The sequence below is a fragment of the Stomoxys calcitrans genome, chromosome 5 (assembly GCF_963082655.1).
Source record: "Stomoxys calcitrans chromosome 5, idStoCalc2.1, whole genome shotgun sequence".
In the NCBI taxonomy this organism is placed as follows: domain Eukaryota; kingdom Metazoa; phylum Arthropoda; class Insecta; order Diptera; family Muscidae; genus Stomoxys; species Stomoxys calcitrans.
The window spans coordinates 41525304-41532396 of NC_081556.1; the positions used below are offsets into that span (position 1 = coordinate 41525304).

At 39.4% G+C, this 7093-nt stretch overlaps 1 protein-coding gene across 1 annotated transcript in view; it reads right to left on the reverse strand.

Moving 5' to 3' along the window:
• Positions 1 to 6560, reverse strand: part of LOC106093860 (uncharacterized) — a 28448-nt gene extending 21888 nt beyond the window's left edge. Inside the window, exon 1 of the mRNA XM_013261024.2 lies at positions 6501 to 6560. The gene's annotated coding sequence lies outside the window, so the exon portion shown is untranslated. The remainder of the gene's footprint in view (positions 1 to 6500) is intronic.
• Between the last annotated feature and the right edge of the window lie 533 nt (positions 6561 to 7093).

Here is a 7093-nt window from a genome sequence, read left to right on the forward strand (position 1 = left end):
AGATCCTTGCAATTAAGGAAGTGGTGAAATGGCTAAGATATAATGTCATAACAACGACTGGCATAAATATCTTCTCAGACAGCCAGGCAGCAATTTAATCCCAGGAGAACGTATTTCTGAACACAAAAACGCCCTCGACTGTCGCAGATCTCTCAACAAGATGGCTGAACAGTTCAAAATTCACCTCTTCTAGCTGCCGGGACACAGAAATATCCCAGGGAATTGTAAAGCGGATGAGCTTGCGAGACTAGGAACTACTCTACACATTCCAGGGATGCTGGAATCTGTGGGTATGCCTCTAGCAACATGTAAGCTAAGTTTCCAGGACCAGGCCTGAAGGACAACGAATGATAGATGGTCACAAAGAAGGGGGCTGTGAGTATTCTTAAACTATGTAGCCTAATCTAGAATTGAAGAGGTCTACTGCTTTGGTGTCATTGGCTAGAACACACGTCTCAGTCATTGTATCCGTCACTGCCTAATCGGAAAAGTTGCTGACAGACTGAAGGTTAGCAACGACTTTTGCAGAAGCTGTGAGGATATCGAAGAAGAAGCAACTATAGAACACCTTCTGTGTGTGTGTCCCGCATTAGCAGTCAGACGGAGTTCCACTTTAGGTTCTCATTTCTTTGAGAACCTGTCTGATTTGGCGGATGTGAACATTCATAAGTTATTGAGCATTTTGAAACGATCTGAATAGTTCAACTGTAGGAACCAGATGGCATCTTCCTTCTTCTGTTCCAGTGGTATTACAATGGACCAAAACGTCTAATTGACTAGGTTTAAGTGGCAGTCTGCCAACCTAACCATAGATTGAATGCATTCATCCAGCGTGTTAGATGTACGATCCATCCGTGGAGCGATTATAGATTCGGATCATTACCTTGTTGCGATTCAGATCATTACTTCGTTGCAGCAAAGTTTCACACCCGTTTGAACATGGCGAGGAAAGTGCGATCTGACACTGCACCGAAGGTGGATGTCGGAAACCTTCAAACGCAACAGGTGGTTTGGCTAACAAAATTGCTTGAAGAAAGCCCTCCCTGTCCCAATAGTATAGCAGCGCAATGACAAACCATTGTCCACTACATGGAATGAGCCGCTACATCAGTTTTTTAGGAATCAAAAGCCTTCCCCAAAGAACCCATGGTACGACCAGGAGTGCCGAAAAGCTACTGAAGCCAAGAGTGCGGCTTACAGGGCAACATTACAGTCAGTAGCAACGCGCCATATGAAGGAGAGGTATCGGGAAAAAAGTAGAGAGGAGAAACGTCTCTTTCGCAATAAGCAGATGAAAATGGAAAGACGTGGATGGGAGCGAATCGAGATGTTCAGGAACCAGAATGAAGTCCGGAAATATTACCAAAGAATTAACCATCAAACCGATGGGTTTGCTCCAGGCACATCCTCCTGCAGGGACAAAGAAGGAAATCTGGTAACTGGCAGAGATAACATGCTGATGATATGGATAGAACATTTTACCCAACTGCTAGTGTCCGATGTGGGCGGCGAAGAGGATACCGCAGAACCAATCCCTGATGATGGTGTAGAATGTTTACCTCCTAGTCAGAATGAGGTCCAAGTAGCAGTGACCCGACTAAAGAGCAACAAGACAGCAGGAGCCGACGGGTTACCCGCTGAACTATTTAAGACCGCAGGCGAGGCACTGATAAGACGTATGCATCAGCTTGTCTGCGCAATCTGGCTAGAAGAACGCATACCCGATGATTGGAATTTCAGCATACTATGTCCCGTACACAAGAAAGGAGACAAGACGGAATGTGCCAACTACAGTGAAATAAGTCTCCTCCCCATCGCATACAAGATGCTCTCGAGCGTACTGTATGAAAGAGTAAAATTTTAAGTCAATGAGATAATTGGGCCCTATCAATGCGGCTTTAGACCTTGTAAATCCACCCTGGACCAGATATTCACACTGCGCCAAATCCTGGAAAAGACCCGAGAAGGACAAATCAACACTTACCATGTCCTTGTGGACTACAAAGCCGCCTTCGATACTCCTTTACGATCAAAGGTATTTCAAGCCATGTCTGAGTTTGGTATCCCTGCAAAATTAATAAGACTCTGCAGGATGACACTTGCTGATACGCGTTCATTAGTATAGGAACGAATAGGAAGGACAAGGAGATAGCCTATCGTATGATCTCTTTAATATCCTACTGAAGTAGATTTTACGAGATGCAGATGTGAATAGATATGGCACACTAATCACAAGAGAACACATGCTACTCGCCTATGCCGACAACATCGACATCATAGGTCGGTCATAGGAAGTAGTAACTGCTGCCTTTGAAAGAATCGAAAGGGAGTCAGTGAAAATGAGTCTGGCCGTAAATGCAGATGAGACGAAATGGATGGTTTCAACTCCCAATACGCCTTGTACAGCCGAGCAGATAAAGAAAAAGGAGAAAATTGGGAGCCATAACTTTGAGATAGTCAGCAACTTTATATACCTCGGCACCGCCATAACCGAAACGAACAGTTTTCAAATGAAGCAAAGAATAATACTGACATGCTAATTTGGATTAAGTAAGCAGTTTAGAAACAAGGCCACCTCTCGACAGACGAAGATCATACTATATAAGACACTCATACTACCCGTGTTGTTGTTGTTATATGGACCAGTTAGCGTTAATGGACAATATAGGCGCATGACGATGATAGTTCAACGTTTCAAAATACAACGGTTGCGTCGGCTAGATCATGTTGTCAGAATAAGTGAAAAAGCTCCAGCAAAAAGAACTGGGACCACCATAAGCCCGATGGAAAGATCATCTTGAAACTTGGTGTCAGAGATTTTAGAAGGAATGCAAAATATCGAGATGCTTGTAACGCTATTCTAAGCTCGGCTAATGGGACAAATATTCTGTCGCAGTCAATTAACTAAAAACCAAGTTCGGCCGGGCCGAATCTTACATACCCTCCACCATGCATTGCATTTGTCGAGTTCTATGCGCGGTATCTCTTTTTAGGCAAACAAAGAATATTGAATAAGACTTGTTATGCCATTGCTATATCAAGTTATAGTCCAATTTGGACCATAAATTAATGCTGAACATTGCAGAAGTCCGTGTGTAATGTTTCAGTACATTCGGATAAGAATTGCGCCTTGTAAGGGCTCAAGAAGCGAAATAGGGAGATAGATTTATATGGGAGTTGTATCAAGCAATAGATCGATTAAGACCATATTAGACACGTATATTGAAGGTCATAAGAGAAGCCGATGTACAAAATTTCTTCCAAATCGGAGGAGAATTGCGCCCTCTAGCGGGTCAAGAAGTCAAGACCCAAGATCGGTTTATATGGCAGCTATATCAGGTTATATACCGATTAGCGCCATACTTAGCACAGTTATTGAAAGTCATAACAAAACACCTCATGCAAAATTTCAGTTAAATCGGATGAGAATTGCGCCCTCTAGCGGATCAAGAAGTCAAGACCTAAGATCGGTTTATATGGCAGCTATATCAGGTTATGCACCGATTAGAACCATACATAGCACAGTTGTTGGAAGTGATACCAAAACACCACGTGCAAAATTTCAGTCAAATCAGAAGAGAATTGCGCCCTCTTGAGGCTCAAGAAGCCAAGACCAAAGATCGGTTTATATGGCAGCTATATCAAAACATGGACGAATTTGGCCCATTTACAATCCCATCCGACCTACACTAATAAGAAGTATTTGTGTAAAATTTCAAACGGCTAGCTTTACTCCTTCGAAAGTTAGCGTGCTTTCGACAGACAGACGGATGGACGGACAGACGGACGGACGGACGGACATGGCTTTATCGACTTAAAATGACATGACGATCAAACAGAATGACGAAATAAGTATGCCTTCATCCTATGGTGGAGGGTATAACAAGTAAAAGCGTGCTAAGTTCGGCCAGGCAGAATCTTGGGAACCCACCACCATGGATTCTGCTAGAAATTTATACAAACTAAAGGGCATAATTCTATTCAGCATACCAAACTCCTGTCAAACCAACAAATAAAAAAGCTCTAGGAACCGCACAAAGATGATCGAGAGACCGGCTTACATGGGAGTTATATCAGGTTCTTGACCGAACTTGGCACACTAGTTGAAAGTCATAACTGAAAACTATGTGCAAAATTTCAGCAAAATCAGATGAAAATTTAAGCATCCAGGGGCTTAAGAAGTCAAATCGGGAGATCGGTTTATATGGGAGCTATATCAGGCTCTTAACCGATTTGGAACGTACTTGTCACACTTGTTAGAAGTCATGACAGAACACCATGTACAAAATTTCAGACAAATCGAATGAAAATTGCGGCTTCCAAGGGCTTAAGAAATTAAATCGCGAGATCGGTTTATATGGGACCTATATCAGGCTCTTGACCGATTTGGAACGTACTTGTCACACTTGTTGGAAGTCATTACAGAACACCATGTGCTAAATTTCAGCCAAATCGAAATGAAAACCAGTAAAGAAAGGCAAAAGTCGGGCGGTGCCAACTTTATAATACCCTACACCTACCCTATAAAAACAAAAGGGGGGGCAACATCTAATTCTGAAACAATTTTTATGTGTCCAGATAGATTATTAAAATTCCCGTATTAAATTTCGATCAAAGCAAATATGTTCAAAATGTAATAACAACGGTTGACAAATAACAACAAATTATCCAAAATCTGACGAGCAAATACATGGGAGCTATATTTAACTTTGAACTGATTTCGACCAAACTTTATGGATATTGTGGGATTCGTCGAGGAAAGCGTTGTATAAAATTGGTCAATAAATGCGCTTGCAGTGGGTTTAGGAGTGAAAATCGGGCGATGTATATATATATATATATATATATATATATAATATATATATATATATATATATATATATATATATATATATATGTATATATATCTGAACAGATTTCTATGGAATTCACCAGTAATATCGAGAGTCATAAGAAAATCCTTCCTGTCGAATTTTGAGAGAATCGGTTAACAAATGACCATTTAATTGCTGTATTACTGCAAATCGGACAAACATATATATGGGAGCTATATCCAAATTTGAACCGATTTCTATGAAATTCACCAATAATATTGAGAGTCATAAGAAAATCCTTCCTGCCAAATTTCGAAAGAATCGGTTGATTAATGACCATTTTATTGCTGTATTACTGCAAATCGGACAAACATATATATGGGAGCTATATCCAAATCTGAACCGATTTCTATGAAATTCACCAATAATATTGAGAGTTATAAGAAAATCCTTCCCAACAAATTTCAAGAGAATCGGTCAACAAATGACCATTTTACTGCTGTATTACTGGAAATCGGTCGAACATATATATGGGAGCTATATCTAAATCTGAACCGAATTTTTTCAAATTCACCAGTAATATTGAGAGTCAGAAGAAAATTGTTCCTGCAAAATTTCGCGAGAATCGGTTAATAAATGACTTCTTAATTGCATTATTACTGCAAATCGGACGAACATATATATGGAAGCTATATCCAAATCTGAACCGATTTTTTCCAATTTCAATAGGCTTCGTCTCTAGGCCGAAAAACATGCCCATACCAAATTTGAAGACGATCGGATGAAAATTGCGACCTGTAGTTTGTACACAAATTAACAGGGACAGACAGACGGACGGACAGACAGACAGACGGACATAGCTAAATCGAATCTGAAAGTGATACTGAGTCGATCGGTATACTTATCAATGAGTCTATCTTTCATCCTTTTGGGTGTTACAAACTAATTCACTAAGTTATAATACCCTGTACCACAGTAGTGGTGTAGGGTATAATTAAGGCTTTCAGGGGCTCAAGAAGTCAAATCCGGAGATCGGTTTATATGGGACCTATATCAGATTCTTGACCGATTGGCACAGTTGTTGGAAGTCATAACAAAACACGTCGTGCAAAATTTCAGCCAAATCGAATAAAAATTGCGCCCTCTAGTGGCTCAAGAAGTCAAGATTCAAGATCAGTTTATATATCAGCTATATCAAGTTATGGACCGATTTGAGCCATACTTAGCAGAGTTGTTTGAAGTCATAACGAAACTTCGCATGCCAAATTTCAGCCAAATTGTATAAGAATTGCGCCCTCTAGTGGCTCAAGAAATCAAGATTCAAGATCGGTTTATATGGCAGCTATATCAGATTATGGTTTAAATCGGATTATAAACTGATATAGCTGTCATATTAACCGGTCTTGAATCTTGACTTCTTGAGCCACTAGAGAGCACAATTCTTATACGATTTAGCTGAGATTTTGTAACACTTTTCTTTCTGTGTGGTATCATTTAAGTAATTATCAAATGGGCACATTGTTATCGCTTAACGTTGCACATATTAGTCATTTTTTTGGTGGTAGGTTTATCTTTGTATAAATCTGCCGTCTGTTTAAAATTGTTACGCTTGTTGTTGTTATATTGAATAATTGACTCCCTTCTATGCACTTTGATAACTTCATGTGTTTAGCACCATATTTTTACCAAAAATATCACTGAACTTCAGATTTGTATTTAAATTTATTTTCAAATAGTTTTACTATCTCAAAAAAAAAAAAAAATAGGCTCGCGTATTGCTTGCGGTCCCAACGCCTCTTTTCAAACGACTCTTTAAAGAGGCACCAAGTACAAAGATTAGAAATAAATGAAGAAAGTTGAGAGAAGATAAAATTTCAAGAGAACTGTATACAAACAATGCTTGTGATTCAGCTAGTTTTTAATCGATTGTGCACTGAAAAAAATTTTTGTCCTAATATAAAAGATTTTCTTTCGTAATATTAATGAAGCGATTTTATCCTGAAACCAAACACTTGGTTTTCAAAATTGGATCTAAAACACAAAGATTTATTAACCCTAAGAAATAGTATGTTTAATCTTTGAAATCTCGATCCTGGAATAAAGAAAAATTTAAGAGGCGTTATATTACAGTATATTAACTTTAACTTGAAATAAGTAAAAAGGCGTTAAGTTCGGACGGGCCGAACTTTGTATACCCACCACCTCGGGTATAAATGTAAACCACCTTTCGTCATAAACCGGTGAAAAATGCACAATTTATACCCTCATATTGGTCTTTT